This window comes from Cetorhinus maximus, chromosome 11 (assembly GCF_964194155.1).
Source record: "Cetorhinus maximus chromosome 11, sCetMax3.hap1.1, whole genome shotgun sequence".
NCBI lineage: Eukaryota > Metazoa > Chordata > Chondrichthyes > Lamniformes > Cetorhinidae > Cetorhinus > Cetorhinus maximus.
In genome coordinates this window covers 54149070-54167718 of record NC_135889.1, presented here as the reverse complement: position 1 = coordinate 54167718, position 18649 = coordinate 54149070, and the positions used below count along the sequence as shown (strand labels likewise).

Here is an 18649-nt window from a genome sequence, read left to right as displayed (position 1 = left end):
TCAGTGAAATAATGGATGGTGTAAACATACTGAGAGAGGTAATTTTAAGGATTTTAGCATTTTTAAATGTGGATAAAACTCTCGGCTTGGATAAAATGCATTTCAGGCTGTTAAGAGCAGAAAGGAAAGAAATAATGGAAGCTCTGGCCATCATTTTCCAATCCCCACTGGCTACGGGTATAGTGCCAGAAGACTGAAGGACTGCTAACATTCTACCGTTGTTTAAAAAGGTGATGATGGGACAAACTGTGTAATTACTGGCCAATCAGCCTAACCTCAGTACTGAGCAAATTATTGGAAAAAATTATGAGAACAATTGTTATGATCTTCGTAGAGACCAATACTTTTTTAAAAAAAGTTGACAAAATTTAAAATCCCAGTTATTCAGTCAGAGAATTAAGCCACAAGAACAGAAAAATTTTTAAGATACAAGAGTCAACAAAGCAAGAACTAAATATTATCTATCTTATACTCTAGCATCCAGAATTAACAAGAGTTAAACATGAATTAACAGGCATATTGTGTTTGAATATGAACTCTAAGTTGCTTTTAAATGGCAGATACAATGAAGACAGATCTTACGAATTGGCTCAGCAGGCCACTCAGAGTGATCACAGTGAGTCACAAAGTACTTCAAACTCTGTCTTCCTCATGAGGAATTTCAGCTCCTCTCCATCGAGGAGTTAGTCTGATCTCCAGCCAACAGCTGTGCACAATGAACCCAAGTTCCATAGGCATGGTCTTCACCACAAATGGCACACCTTATGGAGAACTCAGTCTGGATGGGGTAGACCTATCAATAACAGAAACAGCAGCAGCAACTTATTCTCAGCTTCTGGATCTGGACTGTCTTCTTCAGTTCCCTTCAGCTTGCTTGTACTACATCAGTGGATTCAAAAATTGCTACTGCTCAGCTTGGATTGATCTGTGCCCTTTTATATCTTTCAATAAGCTTTAGTTTCAATTTCCCAACCTCATTTTTGGTTTCCTTAGAAACTAGGAAGTTCAGTTTCATTTCTAGATTTACCTTTTCTGTTTCCCTTGCAGTTTCATTTTTGGTTCAGCTTCTGTTTTGAGATGGGTTTGCCTCAAAAACATACAAATTAAATTTAAAAACATAGCTTCCCTCACACAATATAAAACGTTATTTAAAAACACACGGATTAATTGGAGACAATCAGTACGGCCTGAATTTTCAGGTCGGCGGGCGGGTGCGATTGGCGGGCCTGGGAGCGATCAGGAAATGGACTGTGGACCGCGATTTCACACTGGCTGGCCAATTGACGGCCAACCAGCGTGAAGCGCGTGCTGAAATGGTCAGCACTGCCAGGGTGGGGGCGAGAGGAGGGCGGACACTGACGTAAATGCGGGCACGGCGAGCGCTGACTGAAAGCTCCCTGAAGGCAAAGAGCTGCCTCAGGGAGCTGAAGACTTTAAAACCAATAAAGCTTTGAGAATCCGGAAAAAATTGTCCACACATCACAATTAGTCACCTGAACATTTACATGATAAAATTCTTTTCATACATCGTTTTTTAATTTAATAACACACACCTCATCCCACTCTTGGATGAAGTTTCATGAAAAATGCAAAGGCCATCTGGCCGATTCGCCCGTCCGCCAACCGTAAGATTGGACAGGCCACGAAAAATCGGAGACAATTACAACTTTAATTCCCTTAATTGGCCTCTTAATTGTCGGTGGGCATGCGCAAATGTTGGAGGCACACCCGCCGACCAAAGTATCCTGTGGGATTTTGCAGCCGATCGTGTCGGGCGTGCATTTGCACGCCGACCAAAAAATTCTGCCCCATGGGTTTGTTCAAGAAAGATAGTGTCTGATTCAACTGAATTTTTTGAGGAGTTAACAAGGAAGGTCAACAAGGGTGGCATGTTTGATTTAGTCTGCATGGATTTCTGCAAGGCTTTGACAAGGTCCCAGATGGCAGATTGGTCAGAAAAGTCAGAGCCCATGCAATGCAAATGAAAAGTTGGATCCAAAATTGGCTCAGTGGAAGGAAGCAAACAACAACAGGTGTTTTCGTGACTGGAAGGTTATTTCCAATGTGGTCCTAGAGCTTAATACTAGATCCCTTGCATTACATGGTACTTACCAATGATTTAGACTTAAATGTAGGAGCATGATTAGGAAGTTTGCGGATGATACAAAAATTGGCTGTGTGATTGATAGTGAGGATGAAAGCTGTAGACTGCAGGAAGATATCAATGGGCTGGTTAGATGGGCCTAAAAGTGGTAAATGAAATTAGGGTGAAATCCCTGCTATTATGGCCAGGTGAGAAGTAGTAGAATGACTACCCCTTTCTTTTCACCTCTTGATTGACTGCAAAAGTGTTTTTAAAAGAATTTGCTTAACAATTTAGTAGTGTTTAACTGTTTAAGCGCTTTGACTGTAAATGACAAACACAGACAGGTTTTCTTGTAAGTTTTAAAAAAGGAAATTGTGTTTATTGTTCTTAACTACTGGTAAATAAAAACTAATAAAACCACTCCAACTCACACACACACAGAAGTAGGTTACAAGGAGGGAGGGTAGATTGAATTAATTAGGAGTCTCCAAAAGAAAGCCAATCATATCCCAATCCTGTAGGTTGATGCATTGGGTAGTTTCAGGCCTTGTTTAGTGATTTAGTTCGAGCATAACCTCCCTGCTCTTATATTCTATGCCTTAGCGAATAAAGGAAAGAATCCCAGATTCCTTCGTAACCACCCTAATTACCTGTAGACATGCACTCCGAAGTCCCATTGTTCCTTGACACTTCTCAGTATCTCACCATGTAAAGTCTTTTCACTTTGCCTTGTTTTCCTTCCTCAAATGCATTGCTTCACATTTCTCCAGATTTAATTTCTGCTGGGTGATTTGCTAGTGCTATTGGAGAGGGTTTAAACAAACTTGGTAGGGGTGTGCGAACTGGGGGTAATACAAGAGATGGATACTAAAGTGCAAAGAATATTGGGAGAGACAGATGGTACTACAGTAGGAAATAAAGTATTAGGTGGGTTCAGTATAAGAGGGAAAGTAATAAAGTTTAAATTATGCTTACAGTATGGAGTCTGGTAAATAAAATTGGTGAGTTGCAGACATAGATAGCCATGATGTTGTGGTGATAACTGGTTTAAAGAAAGGCAGGACTTGGTATTAAATATTCCTGGATACAAGGTGTGCAGGAAAGATAGGAAAGGAAGGCAAAGAGGAGGGGTGGCAGTATTTATTAAGGAGAACATTGCTGTGCTGGAGATAAATGCCCTTGAACGGAAATAATATGTTTGGCTCGAGCTAAGGAACAAAAAGGGTGAAATTATATTGTTCGATGTAGTCTATAGGCCATCAGATAGTGGGAAAGATGAGGAACAAAATTTGCAGATAAATTACAGAGAAGTGCAAGAGTAGTTATAATGGGGGACTTTAATTATCTGAATATGACTGGGATAGTAATAGTGTAAAGAGCAGAGAGAGGAAAAGATTCTACAGTGGGTATTCAGGATAATTTTTTACAGCAGTGTGTTTCCAGTGCAATGGGAAAGGACTGGACCTGGTTCTTCGAAATGAGATGGGTCAAGTGGATCAATTGTCAGTAGGGGAACATTTCTGACTCTGGAAACCTTTTGTTCCTCTATGTGAGTTTTGTGGCTGTATAAGAGACATTTTTAAACAACAAAATTATTTCTTTTAAGCCTTCATAGGTGCAGTCAATCTTTAGTGCTTGAACCCAACATTCAAAGGCTACCTGTTTAATTATTTCCAATTCAAGAAAGGTCTGTGTGGATTTTTTATGGGAATTCTGGAATTGTTAGCGGTATGCCTCCAGCAGGAGTTCATAAGCACTGAGACCTCCCAGTTTGTCTGATAGTAACTGGGAGAAATTTTGGCAGGCAGCATGAAATAAACCTCTCAGGCTTTTCTGACCAGCTGTCCTTGTATCGTGAAAGTCCAAAACTCTGGTAGCCATTGTAATTGAACTGTCAGTTTTTCGAAGACTGTAAAGAAAGTTTCCACATACTCCTCTTCAAATGTGGGGACAAATTGGGAGTCCTTTTGATTTCCCGAAGGGAACAGTCTCTATGGAATGCTGATGGGGGGGGTGAGGGGAAGATGTGTTTGGCGGTGTCATCATGCTGAAGTTGGCGGAAATGGTGGAGATGAATGCAGAGGCTGGTTGGGTGAAAAGTGAGGACAAGGGGGACCCTAAAATTGTTCTGGGAGGAAGGGGAAGGTGTGAGGGCAGAGGCGCAGAAGATGGGTTGGACAAGGTTGAGGGCCTAGTTAAGGAAGAAGGAAGACATGTTGGAAGTGCTGTTTTGGAAAGTGGCATCATGCAACAATCATGAAAGTGGCAACAGATACAATGGAGGCAAAGGAACTAAGAGAATGGGATGGAGACCTTACAGTAAGCAGGGTGTGAGAAGCTGTAGTTGACATAGCTGTGGGAGTCGGTGGGCTTGTAATGAATATTGGTGCACAGTCTATTACCAGAAATTGAGTCAGAGAGGTCAAGGAAGAGAAAGGAAGTGTCAGAGATGGACCGTTTGAAGGTGATAGAGGGATGGAAATTGGAAGCAAAATTGTTACATTTTTCCAGGTCCAGACATGAGCATGAAGTGACACCGAAACAGCTGTTGATGAACTGAAAAAAATAGTTGTGGGAGGGGGCCTGAGTAGGACTGGTACAAGGAATGTTCCACATCCCCACAAAGAGACAGGCATAACTGGGACCCATGTGGGTACCCATAGCCACACCTTCTATTTGGAGGAAATGAGACAAGTTTAAGGAGAAATTGTTCAGTGAGAGAACAAGTTGAGCCAGGAGGAGGAGAGTGGTGGTGGCTAATTTTTGCCAAGTTAAGTCCTCCTGTTCTATGGACATTTTTGCATCAAAACTAGCCATGTTATTTCCTAGTGTTAATAAATGGGACCTGCTGGTGTTTAAAAGAAACAATTTCAACTATTGAACTTTCCCCTTTTGGCTTCCAATTTCTTTTAATGTCAGATTCAGCTCATTTTAGTCCAATTGGTTCAAATCCTGGATGCAGCACCTAATTTCTGTTACAACAGGAGAAGCGGGATAAACTGAAAATCCTAATTCTCTTCCCTTCTGTCCAAAACAGTGTGGTTTATTTTTGGAAAGGTAAATGTGTGTTTCTAAACCCCATTAGTGTACCGTTAATTTAAAGGTACCAGCAGCAGACTTTCATGGGTTTAAACAAAGAGGGTTATTTATTCACACACTCACACCGTAAGATTTATGCTACATCAGTCATGCACCACACAATCAAGCAAGATACAATTAAAGAAGATAGTGTACTCTACAAGTATAAACCAAAAGAATATTTAACAGTTCATGTGTTTATGAGTTCAGTAAAGAAGGAAGTTTTTCCACTCTTGGAATTGTAGTGTAGGTAAGTTCAAATGGCTAGGGGTTGGATATCAGGATTTTAAAAATATTTGTTCATGGGATCTGGGCGTTGCTGGCTAGGCCAGCATTTATTGCCCAACCCTAATTGCCCTTGAGAAGAAGGTGGTGAGCTGCCTGCTTGAACTGCTGCAGTCCACGTGGTGTAGGTACACCCACAATGCTGTTACAGAGTTTCAGGATTTTGACCCTGCGACAGTGAAGGAACGGCGATATATTTGTCAGGTTGGTGAGTGGCTTGGAGGGGAACTTCCAGGTGGTGGTGTTGTTCCCATGTGTTTGCTGCCCTTGTCCTTCTAGATGGTAGCAGTCATTGGTCTGGAAGGTGCTCTCTAAGGAGCCTTGGTAAGTTCCTGCAGTGCATCTTGTGGATGGTACACAATGTTGCCACTGTATATCGGTGGTAGAGGAAGTGAACGTTTGTGGATAGGGCTGCTTTGTCCTGGATGGAGTCAAGCTTCTTGAGTGTTGCTGGATTACTTCGAAGAGAAGCATGTTCAGCAGGTCATAAAGTCATGCACTCATGGCTGTAGTGTCGGGGGTCCAATTTCTTTACAGGTGAATTTGGAACTTTGGAGGCTGAGAGGCTTTCTAAAAGACTTTTAAGCCTTGTGGTTCTTAAAAGGCAAAGTTTGCACAGCCTTTCTCTGCAGCTGTTGCCTTGTCAGTGTTATTCTACAGTCTGCCCCAGGTCTCTTCTGAGCTTTGGAATAAAAGGATTCCAGTATCACAGAACCAGTTTCAGTCACGTGGTCAAATGCCATTGACATACAATAGAAAGGCTTTCACATTTGTTAATAACTGGTCTTGTCAGCCTTCCTTTGTTACAATGCAAATCTACAGACAGAGTCTAGGAGCTTATTGTCTCTGTGTTTTAAAGTAAGTTTCAAACAATAGCAGGTGTGAATTCCACAAAGGAGCGTTGTATCGGCATGTCCATTCAAGGGGGAGATCCCCATACAGTAAATTCAATTTGGAACTTTCTGGCAGCTTGATAGTGTGGGCTGATGTTGCAAAGGTCACCTGACCCCCCTTGGCAGCCATCTTAACAGTTCATCACTGTCCACTTTAAGAGTAAATATGGACAGTTCTAGAAGATTCCATATAAGCACAGTGCATGTTTAAAGTTATGAATATGACATGCTTATTACTGAGCATGACACAATTGAGAACCAGGCCAAATATAGAAGGTTCAGATGGGAATTGAAAAAAACAAATAAGAGAAGCAAGAGAGTATGAGAAGGGAATGGCAGCTAACATAAAAGGGAATCCAAAAGTCTTCTTTGGGTACATACATAATAAAAAGGTGGTAAGAGGAGGAGGGGAGTCATTTGGGACCAAAAATGGGATTTAGACATGGAGGCAGGGCTGAGGTATTAAATAAATATTTTGCACCTGTCTTTGCCAAGGAAAAAGATGCTTGCCCAAGTCAAAGTGAAAGGCGAGAAATGCACCAGTTCTGGGCATCACACTTTAAGAAGACTGGAGAAGTTGGGACTGTTCTCCTGGGAGAAGAGAAGGTTGAGAAGAGGTTTGATCGAGGTATTCAAAATCATGAGGGGTCTGTATGGAGTAGATGGAGAGGAACTGTTCCCATTGGTGGAAGAATCGAGATCCACAGGGCACAGGTTTAAGGTAACTGGCAAAAGAAGCAATGGCGTCATGAGAAAAAAACTTCTTAATGCAGTGAGTTGTTTGGATCTGGAATACATTGCCTGAGAGTGTGGTGAAGGCAGAGTCAATTGAGGCTTTGAAAAGGGAATTGGATCACTAACTGAAAAGGAAAAATTGGCAGGGCCACGGGAAAAGTCAGGGGAGTGGCACTGGGTGAATTTGTCCTTCAGAGGTCCAGCACAGACACGATGGGCCGAACAGCCTCCTTTTGTGCTGTAACCATTCTATGAGAAATCAGCTGCCATCCAAAAAGATTCCCATTAAAAAATTCTGTCATGCACTAACTCACATGTCAGCTTACAATGGATGTGATGACATGTACATTTAACATTAGATAAAAGGGTCCTCTTGGATTGAATACATTTAACAACATGAACTAAGGAACATTTCAGGTGAAGGCTGGGAATGCTGGGGTCATTCAGCAGTATCATGGACACTAATAAGCTTTGAAAGTGATTTTAAAAAATGTGAGGAGGAAAATTTTAAATGTTTGATGCGATGTATTAATAGGTTACAGGAGGCTCTCTTTCACCTAGTAAGGGTAGTGAACCTTTTTACTGAACATAATATTGTGGAGGACAGTGCCAGAGAAAGCTTCCCTCTTTTGTCTTACTTCCTCAATTAGAATCGTGATGACCCTACTGCAGAACTGTGCTCACTTCACCTGCATATATAATTTTGACATGAAACCTTGCTATTTCTGAAGTTTAAAAAATCTGGTGTTTGCCATTTAAAGTTGTTGTAGACCGGAAAATCTTGCAATCGGCTAGCTTCCAGTCACAGGGGTTTTTCATATCTGAAGCCTGCCCATTATATTTAAAATGGGCTTACTCTAGAAATATGCATGGAGTCAGTACGTGGAAGACTAGACAAGCATGATTCATGCCTCCACTCAAAAGCTGACGGCACTGGATACAGCAAAGACAGTGGACCCTAACAACGTCCTGGATGTAGTAATGAAAATTTGCGCTCTAGAACCTGCAGCACACTTATACAAGCTTTTCCAGTCCAGCTACAATACTGACATTTACTCGACAATGTAGAAAATTGTCCAGGTATGTCCTGTCCACTAATAGCATGACAAATCCAATCTGACCAACTACTACCCATCAATTTATACTCAATCGTTATCAAAATAATGAGATATATTGTCTACAGTGCTCTCAGGCAACACTTGCTCAGCAGCAACCTGCTCAACGATACTTAATTTGGGTTCTGGCAGAGCCACTTAGCTCCAGACATCGTTACAGCTTTGGTCCAAACTTGGGCAAAATAGCTGAACTCAAGAAGTGAGGTGAGAGTGATTGCCCTTGACATCAAGGCAGCATTTGACTGAGTGTGGCATCAATGAACCCTAACAAAATTGATGTCAATGGGAATTGAAGAAAACTTTCATTCAATTGGCATCATACCAGCACAAAGGAAGGTGGTTATGAGTGCTGGAGGTGAATCTCAGCTTCAGGACATCGCTGCAGGAGTTCCTCAGGGTAATGTCCTCAGCCCAAGCATCTTCAATTGCTTCATCAATGATCTTACCTCCATCATCAGGTCAGAAGTGGGGATGTTTGCTGATGGTTGCGTAGTGTTCGGTACTATTTGCGACTCCTCAGATACCTTAAGCAGGCTGTGCCACATGCAGCAAGACTTGGGCAACATTCATGCTTGGGCTTATAAGTGGCAAGTAACATTCACGCCACACAACTGCCAGGCAATGACCATCTCCAACATGAAAGAATTTAATCATCTCCCCATGATGTTCAATGGCATTACTATCATTAAATCTTCCACCATCAACAACCTGGGGGTTATCATTGATCAGAAACTTAACTCAAAAGGCCATATAAATATTGTAGCTACAAGAGCAGGTCAGTGGTTGGGGATTCTGCAGTGAGTAACAGATCACATGACTCCATAAGCCTGTCCACCATATAAAGGCACAAGTCAGGAGTGTGATGGAATGTTCTCCACTTTACTGCATGAATGCAGCTCGAACAACACTCAAGAAGCTCAACACCACCCAAAGCAGCCCACTTGATCAACACCCTATACACCACATTAAACATCCAGTCCCTCTGCCACCAGTGCACAGTGATAACAGTATGTACCATTTACAAGATGTACTACAGAAACTCACCAAGTCTCCTTTGACAATACCTTTTAAACTTACAACCTCTACCGCCTAGAGGGACAAGGTCAGCAGACACATGGAAACACCACCATCTGCAATTACTTCTCCAAGTCACACACTACCCTGACTTGGAACTATATCACCACTCTTTCACTGTTGGTCAAAAATCTGGCACTGTCCTTTAAATAGCACCACAGGGACTGCAGCAGTTCAAGTAAACAGCTCACCACCACCTTCTCAAGAGCAAATAAGGATGGGAAACAAATGCTAGCTTTGCCAGCAGCACTCACATCCCGAAAATTAATATAAAATCATTTGAGTGGGCAAAACTTGATCAGAAATGCTAGGCTCAAGTATCTGCTGAAGTTATTGTATTTAAGTTGGAAGTATTGTCTGTACTTGGGAAATCATCTACAAGCAATCATGCTCATTGGTACCATAATTATTGTTTGGATGTGGCAAGGGAAAGGCATTGGTTTAAATTTCTCGGAATTGATTACTTTGACCTTTAATTGATCAAATGCTTGAGTTATTATCATCTCTTTCATAAACCCAATTTCATGATCAGATGATTTGCTCCTTGACAGCTTGTTATATTGTTACAGTAAGCACTTAGTGAAGACAAGAATAACTGACATGTTTGTTCTGAAAAGGACCTTTCTTACAGTTTCATCAAACATTTTCATTTTTCTTCTGAGGTTGTATTGAAAGATAATTGACCTCTTACAACACTTAGGCCTGAATTTCATGCTTAGCATGCACACCGTGTTAGTGGGAGCGGAATCGGATGTGGAATCCGCTCCCAGCTGTGGTCGCGTTGCAAACAGGATTTCACACTGGATGGCCAATTAAGGTCCGCCCAGCATGAAATGCATCTTCTCAATGGTTGGGAAGAGCCAGGCGGGCAGGGGTGGGAGCCTGTTGGGCGTCAGGTCCAATGGCGACCCGGCAGGCACTTTAAAAATGGCAGAGGCAGCTCCCTGAAGGGTGCGAGGAAGAATCTTTGGAGTCTGCCAGGAAACCATTTCATTCAAACAACAGCCTCACCAGTGGCTGGAGACGTCAGGCGGGAGGGCAAGTCGGGAGGCATTCGGCCCTATGTCGCGGCCCTTGTGGAGGATGTCGGTGTCAGGCAGGACTTTAGTATGCAGGGTTGGCAGGAGGAGGCCTCTGCACCTGACCAAAAAAGCCTGAGAGGAGGTGGCAGCCGAGGTCAGTGGCCACGATGTTTTGCGGCGCACATGGGTGCAGCGCCGCAAAAAGTTCAACGATCTGCTGCACTCAGCAAGGGTGAGTACGAAGTTGGCATGGATCAGTGTGGAGAAGTATGAAGGATTGGCTGTCCCTGCCGTGGAGCTCAGGGTGTTAGAGTTTGTACCAAATGCCACTGATACTGGAGCTGACCAAGGGGGTGAGCCCTGGCTGCTTGGCCTGAGTACCTTGCGGGTCGAGGGCCGCAACTCAGATGTGTCCTGCCAGGAGTTCCGGCCTGGTTGGGGGGGGGGGGGGGGGGGGTGGGGGTGGGGGAGGTGGGGGGTTGCCAGGCGCAGCGGGCAGAGGGTGGACAAATCAATGCTCCTCTGTCATTTCAGGAGAACAGGAGCCATAACACCAACAAAAAAACTAAGACAGGCATAGGCCCCCAAAACCTCCTCATTCTGACAAGGTACGAGATGGGTACCTTAGAGTGCCAACACCCACCCTCGGTTAGCCAGTCATGGAGAGGCAGGGGTCTCTGGTCAAGGTGAGAATGCAGTGCACAGAGGTGAGAGCGTTGAATTGTGCAAACATTCTTGTGTAATCTCATCATTAATGGGAGCCTCAAACCTGGAATCCCCATTGATCATTGAAAGACGATGGCACCGTGTTGCAGATCTTCATTGTCTCACCAGGATGCCTGGCATGCACAGTGGCAGTGTGATGACTTAAACTAATGACATGTTGTTGTCCTCCCCTAGAAACGCCAGCTTGCCCAAGAACGAAGGATCCCGAAGACCCACCCTTGATGTCAGAGGACTACTGAGCTTTAGATGCACCTGCGTCACCAAGCACCAGCGCAGATACCAGCACCTCGCTGGGCATTAGATCATTGGCTAGAATGTCGGTGCATAGCGGTGAGGGCAATTCACACTCGCTTGAGGAGCAGGCGGAGGCAGAGAGTGCCCAGGGCGCCGGCGGTTGGAGGATTGCTGGAGACCAGGACGATGCTGAATCGAAGGCAGGTGATGAGCCTCTGGAGTTGTCCATTAGGTAGCAGATGCTGGATGTCCAGCGGGATGTGCGGGAGGATCTGGCGTAGATCCATGAGGGTATACTTGCTGTGGTCTCTGTTGTGGAGGAATCCATGCAGAGCATGAACACTGCAATGACCCTCATCGCCGAGCGCACTGCCTCCTCTATTGAGTGGTGACTCTCATGGAGAGGCAACTCCAGGGGCTGAATCAGCAAGGGTGATTCAACCCTGAGGTTGCGTTCGGACCTGCAAGCCTTCACACAGGCAATGACCACAGGAGATCAGTGCCAGTGTGGTAGATAGATGAGGTACCTAGTATCCCAGCTAGGTGTCCATCCATCAATGGTGAGCAGGGAGGTCCAGAGCAACCTCATGTCGGCGCATGAGCTGCTTGTCGTCTCTGTGGGCTCCTCTCAGGGCGCTCTGGATGACTGCAGCAGCTCCTCAGCCCCTCTGCCAGTGACTGTGGCATCTGATGAGACTGGATGACTGGTGAGAGGCCAGCCGCGGCACTGGCCACTTCCTCCCAGGCTCGGCCAGCACAGGCTTTACTGGCCAGAGGACAACCGCCAAGGTCATCAAGGCCAACAGGTCAGCAGGCTGCCTCCAATGCCGATGCCAGCAAGCGGGGGTGGGGGGAACAAGACGCAGCACTCGCAAACATAAGTTTAATGCACCGTGAGCCCAAGAGGGACTTTTCACGGGTAATCTTCTGGTCTGCCATGTTTTGTTATGTTCATTTGATTTGAGTGCCAACATGATATAAATTTTGCTTTTGTCTTAATAGGCTGCGCATGGTTCACTTGTTTTGTAGGTGCAGGGCATGCCAGTATCTCATGTTGGACGTGAGTGGCTCCAAATTTTATTGCACAGGCACTGAGTGGACTTTGGGTTCAAAGGAAAGGGTCATTTCCAAGCATCCAGGATGGAGGCAGCACCCCTGGCATGAGGTGGATCTTTGGCAGACTAGCTGAAGGAGCGTTGGATCAAGGCATCCCTGGTGTCTCTGCCTCCCTGAAGGACCCAGAGGTCTGCCTCCATGTCCTCACTGTGCTCCTCAACAGGCTCCTCTTCTGACTCACCACTGGATTCATCCTCTGTGGCCTGTGGAGCTCCGTCAAGATCCTCTTCCTCAAATGGGTCCCCCCTTGCCAGAGCCAGATTGTGGAAAGTGCAGCATGCAACCAGTATCTGAGGGACCTGCTCTGGAGGGTATTGTAGTGCTCCCCCTGAATGGAAATACATCTTCAGAAGACCTATGGTCCTCTCTATCACCGCCCTTGTGGAGGCATGACTCCTATTATAACGCTGCTCTGCTTCTGTTCTTGGGTGGCGGAGAGGCATCATAAGCCACCTCTTCAACAGATAGCCCTTGTCACCCAGCAACCATCCATCCAGTCGAGTTGGAACAGTGAACAGCCTTGGCATCTGAGTGTCTGAGGATGGAAGCAGCATGGAAGCTGCCAGGATACCTTGCACAGACTTGCAGAATCTGCGTCTTGTGGTCACAAACTATCTGGACATTCACCGAGTGGAAGCCCTTCCTGTTGACAAAGGCACGTGGCTGACCTGCTGGCATCTTGATGGCTGTGTGTAGTCGATTGCACCCTGGATGCTGAGGACCCCCGCAATCGTTAAAAACCCTCTGAAAGCCTGGCGGGCCTCATCTGTATGGAAATGAATAAACGTCATTACCCGCCTGAACAGAGCATCAGTCATCAGTTTGAAGCAAATGTGGACAGCTGATTGGGATGCTCCACAAAGATCCCTCACTGACCCCTAGAAAGAGCCAGAAGCATAGAAGTTGAGGGCCACTGTGACCTTCAGAGCACCCTGGTAAACTGCTTTGATGTGAGGGCCAAACCAGATGAGGATAGCCATCGGGTCTCCTACCCTTGACGACTTAGGGATTTGTCTACCCTTGCATGCAAACTGATTCTGGTGGACTGGTCGTATGAGAGCAATCTAAGGTCCATCAATCTTGAAGGCAGGTCAGCACCATGTTGTGGAATGCATAGAGCTCGACAAGAGACTGAATTCATCCTGGTTACCCACCTCTGGATCTATCTCCTCCCGTCCAGCCTCATCTTGCCACTGGACATTAATAAATGATCAAGAACTGCATCCCAGCATCTAGTATGGACGGGTTAAGGTTCATATCTGAGCTTCACTGGAATTTTCTACCCTTCAATCCATTGATACACAAAAGTATCTGAATGTTGGGTACATCTATTTCAACTTGAAAGTTGAGTATGAGAGTGAGGCTGACGATTCGCAATTCTCCCTCACTATAATCCAATTCATGTGCAAGTCATGTTCATCATCTTTCTGTCATCCATTATCTATCTCTCACAAGTATTGTGGCAATGGGCGAGCGACGTAGCAGGTGTGGATTCACTGGGATCTGAAACCGCAAACTTGAACAGAGGTGGCTCAGACAATAGGGTCATTTTTCATTGGAAGGAAACATAAGTGGAATTCGGCAGCCCCCCTGAGCAAATGAGCAGCCCTTTTCAGGGCCACACTGCCCACTCCCTTGTATGAGGAAGGGGTGCCCTAACCAACCAAAGGTGCCCTAACCATTGTCTGCTTCACCTCCCTGGCCAGCAGGCCATAGCTGGCAGGGATCCCATCATGGCAGTTGTAAGTCAATCTCAAAAAAGAAAGTAACGGTGACACAGATCACCATGCAGAGAACATGCACACCCTCATGGACAACGCCACATCTAAGAGACCTGAATGAAGAACTACTCTTGTTGATACAGAGCTGGCTAGGTACAACATCCATATTGTTGCCCTCGGCGGGACTCGCCTACTTGAGAAGGGGCAGCACAAGGATGTTAATAATAGTCTGATGGTGCTTAAACTCCCCTTGCACAGCTACAAGCAAGCAACTCTCATCATTATGTATGCCCCTACTGTGACAAATCCTGGTGAAGTCAAGAATAAACTCTACAACCTCCACTCCTTGATTGCTACTGTGCTGAAGTAAGTCAAGCTAATTCTTGGTGACTTCAATGCAAGAATTGGTGCAGATCACCAGGTGTGGGAAGGGGTCATCAGAAAATACAGGATCCACAGTTGTAATGGCAGTGGTCGCCTCTTGCTGAAGATGTGTGCTGAGCATGAGCTCTTAATCACGAACACAGTTTTCCATCTTCTTAATCACAACAAAACGCCTTGGATGCACCCCCGTCCTATGTATTGCCATCTAAGCAACTATGTCATTACCAGGCAGAGGGATAGGATGTGCATGTAACGAAAGCCATGTGTAGCACTGACTGCTGGACTGACCACTGTCTTATCATTTCAAAGTTAAACATCAGGTTCTATCCCCCTTGGTGCCCCCAGAACATGAAGATGCAAAAGCATCTTAATGTCTCAAGGCTCAAACAGGCAGTCATGATGGAATCTTGCTCGGAGAAACTTGAGAGTCACCTGTGTACAGTGAAAATTGACACTCACTGCACTGAGGATGACTGGGTGACCACTAGGGATATAGAGGCCCTTGGCCCTACCTCTTGTAAGCATCAAGGTTAGTTCAATGAAAACAATGAGGTAACTCAGAAACTACTGGAGGAGAAACGTTGTCTCTACAGGGTTTACCTCAATGAAAAATCATCACTATCCAAGCACAATTCCTATTGAGACATCTGCAGGATTGTCCAATGCAAGCTCAGAGAGATTCCAGACACTTGGTTGAATCAGAAAGCAGATTAATTTCAGTCATATGCAGACCACAAAGACTGGAAGAGATTCCACGATGCTCTGAAATCTGTCTATGGGCCTCGGTCTACTGGTTCATCACCAATCCCCAGTGCCGACAGGTCCACACTGCTCATAAAAGAAGCCCAAATTCAAGAAAGATGTGCAGAGTCCTTTAACCACATCCTCAATCGGCCTTCATCCATCAATTAAGAAACAATCAACAGGCTGTCACAGGTTGCCATCAACTTTTCTTTTGACTGTTAGAAACGATGAACATAATTAAACTCCTATCTAGCAACAAAGCTCCAGGAGCTGATGCCCGCCTGGCTGAGGTCTACAAGGCTGGAGGTTAATGTCTGATCAAGAAGTTCAATGAACTTTTTCAGTCTATGTGGGAACAAGCAACCATCTCATAAGAAAACAAAGATGCCTCCAGGGTCCACCTGTATAAGCGGAAAGGAACTCACCGATCTTGGTGACAATCATAGAGGAACCTCACTCCCCTCCATCGCTTGCAAAATCTTTACCAGAATACTTGTGAACTGCTTAGTGCAACATCTTGACCTGGATCTGCTGCCAGAGTCTGTGTGGTTTTAGAAAAGGTTGTGGAACCACTGATATGGTGTTTGCAGTTAGACAACTCCAGGAGAAATGCCAAGAATAGAACATGGACCTCTGTACGATGTTTGTTGACCTGACCAAAGCCTTTGACACAGTCAGCCGTGAGGGTCTTTAGAAGGTAATGGAGAACTGTGGCTGCCCTGAGAAATTCATCACAATGATCTGTGCATTTCCTGGATGATATTAAGTCTTTTAACCAATTCCCAGTCACGAATGGAGTTAAACAGGGCTGTGTATGACTGCCAGCTCTCTTCAGCATGTTTTTCTCCACCATGTTCTCTACTACCTTCCGGAATGGTGATCCTGGCACTGAAATCAGATATCGCATAGATGGGAAGCTGCTCATTCTGAGACAACTCCAAGCAAAGACTATGGTGTCAAAGGACATTTCCTGTTTGCCGATGACTGTGCACTAGCTACTGGTTCAGAGCTGGACATGCAATGTAACATGGACTTGTTCTCCAATGCATGCAACAACTTCAGCCTTGTGATCAGCCTAAGGAAAACTGAAGTATTGTACCAGCCTGCACCAGGAAAGCTCCATCTTCAGCCAACGATTTCGGATCATGACCAGAACCTGTCAGCAGTGGGTAAGCTCACTTAAATTGGCAGCACTCTCTCAAGTTGTCAATGTTGATGATCAGCCACATGTAAAAATTGCCAAAGCAAGTGTAGCCTTCAGCAGACTTCGAACATCAGTCCAGAGCAAAGAGGAGTGAGTATACCTAACAAACTGAAATCTATAGAGCAACAATCCTGCCCACTCTACTCTACACATGAGAGATTTGGACTGTCTAGCAACATCATGCCAAGAAGCTCAATCTCTCTCATTTGAGCTGCCTTCAGAAGCCTCTGAAGATCAGATGGCAGGACAAAATACCAGAAACTGAGGTGCTCACCCAAACTGGCATGTCAAGTATAAACACCATATTGAGACAGTCACACTGAGTTGGACTGGTCATGTAGCCGGGAGGTCTGACATCTGCTTACCATAGCGAATCTTCGATGGAGAGTTTGAGTCTCGCGTGCGCTTTCATTGCAGCCAAAGGAAGCATAGAAGGACATTCTGAAGGCTTTACTTTGGAATTCTGAATTTGACTTCAAGGGCAGAATTTTCTGCCTTCCGGGCGGGCGGGCCCGGCCCAATCTCCGGCAGGCGGGGAGCCGATCCCCGCCGGAGAAGCAGGCCCCGCCGCTATTTTAAGTGGGCGGGCCAATTAAGGCCTGCCTAGCGTGATGCTCGGCGGGAAGCGCTACACACTTCCGGTGCGGGCGGGGGATTCCCCAAATGCGTGAGTGCGCTCTTTCACGCATGCGCATGAAAGAGCGCACATCTCCCTGAGGCAAAGTGCTGCCTCAGGGAGATCGCTGACAGTTGTAAAAACAGTAAAAAAGAGAAAAAAAAATCCTTAACACGTCCCCCTCATGTCACATGAGATGGGACATGTTCATAAGTTTCACTAAAACTTTATTGAACTTTTTAAATCCCTACATGAAACCTCATCCCACCGGTGGATGAGGTTTCATGTTTTTTCTATTCCCCACCCGTGCTCCTGGCCTGCCCGCCAACCTTAAGGTTGGACGGGCAGGTCCTTTAATTGTTTTAATGATCCTGTCAATGGCCTCAATTGTCCATTGACAGGTCGGCGGGCCCGCAGCTGATTTTGCTGCGGGCCCGCCATCCTGAAGACTTAAATGTGGCGGGATGACGTCGGGGGCTCCCCCCAACGTCATCCCGCGTCATTTTACGCGTCGGTGAGCGGGCCCCGCCCCCTGCTTGCCGACAGCAAAATTCAGCTCCAAGTCTTTGGAGAAGCTCACCCAGGACTGCTGCACCTGGCGTAACCAAATAAAAAACGGAAGCAAACACGTATAAGAGGCAGAGAGAAAACGCAAAGAGAGGGAATCCCGTGCCAGCAACTCATCGAAAACACATTGTCTGCAGTATCTTGTCCTATTTGCAGCAGAACCTTCTGGGTGCAGATTGGCCTTAGCAGTCACCTACATACCCACAGGAACCTTACCAAACATTATCATCTTTGCCTTGAAAAACAAACAAGAGAAGAACAAACAAGAAAAGGTTATTATTAATCTTTGTAGTATATACCTCCATGAAAACAAATTACTGATAGCCAATAAGGTGTGCTTATGGAAACTGCTGTTGGAATATTGAGTGAGAAGACAGTCTATATGTAGCAAGGACCTCAGACCAAAGTCTAATGCTGCAGCTATATTACAGTAATGGCTTCATCTTCTGCTTGCTGAGTAAAAATGATGGCTACTTTTGCCTTTTCAGGCTGCACTTCCTGGAATACTACCTCTAGACTCAACAGTTCATTAGGTGGCTATTAGACCTCCAAATTCAGCACTGAAATCTCATAAAACTCATTGTGCTGCTTCTAAATTTGAGGATGCCATTGGTTGCAGCACTGTAAGTTCATGTAGGATTATTAAATTTCAGGGAAACAAGCTCCTTTTCGTCCTCTTAAACATAATATTTCAGAAAACCTGGGGAAAAGTTTGGAAAAAAAATTTGCAAGGCTATTTGGGAAAGGTCAGGGGAATGAGACTAATTGAACAGATTTTTCAAAAAGTTGGCACAAACACGATGGGTCAAATGGCCTCCTTCTGTGCTGTATTAATCTATGAAGCTATACAAGTGAACAATGAAGAATAACGAAGAAAGATAAATTTACCAATAATTAAATCAATCCCGTTCACAAAGCAGTCAATAGTCTTTTTTACAGCCAAAGAAATTGCTTAAGATGCTGGAGTTATGAAAGAAGTGCCAACTAAAAGATCTAGAAGCCCCAAATCTCAATTTAAAAAATCTTCTTGCTGTAATAACATAACTCAT

General features: G+C 45.0%; 1 long non-coding RNA gene across 2 annotated transcripts in view; it reads right to left on the bottom strand.

Moving 5' to 3' along the window:
- Positions 1 to 216: 216 nt before the first annotated feature.
- LOC144686583 (uncharacterized) overlaps positions 217 to 18649 on the bottom strand; it is a 52292-nt gene continuing 33859 nt past the window's right edge. The window contains exon 4 of one of the 2 annotated variants that reach the window (XR_013577949.1): positions 217 to 793. This is a non-coding gene — a long non-coding RNA (uncharacterized LOC144686583). The remainder of the gene's footprint in view (positions 794 to 18649) is intronic. The other variant, XR_013577948.1, reaches the window with a different exon arrangement.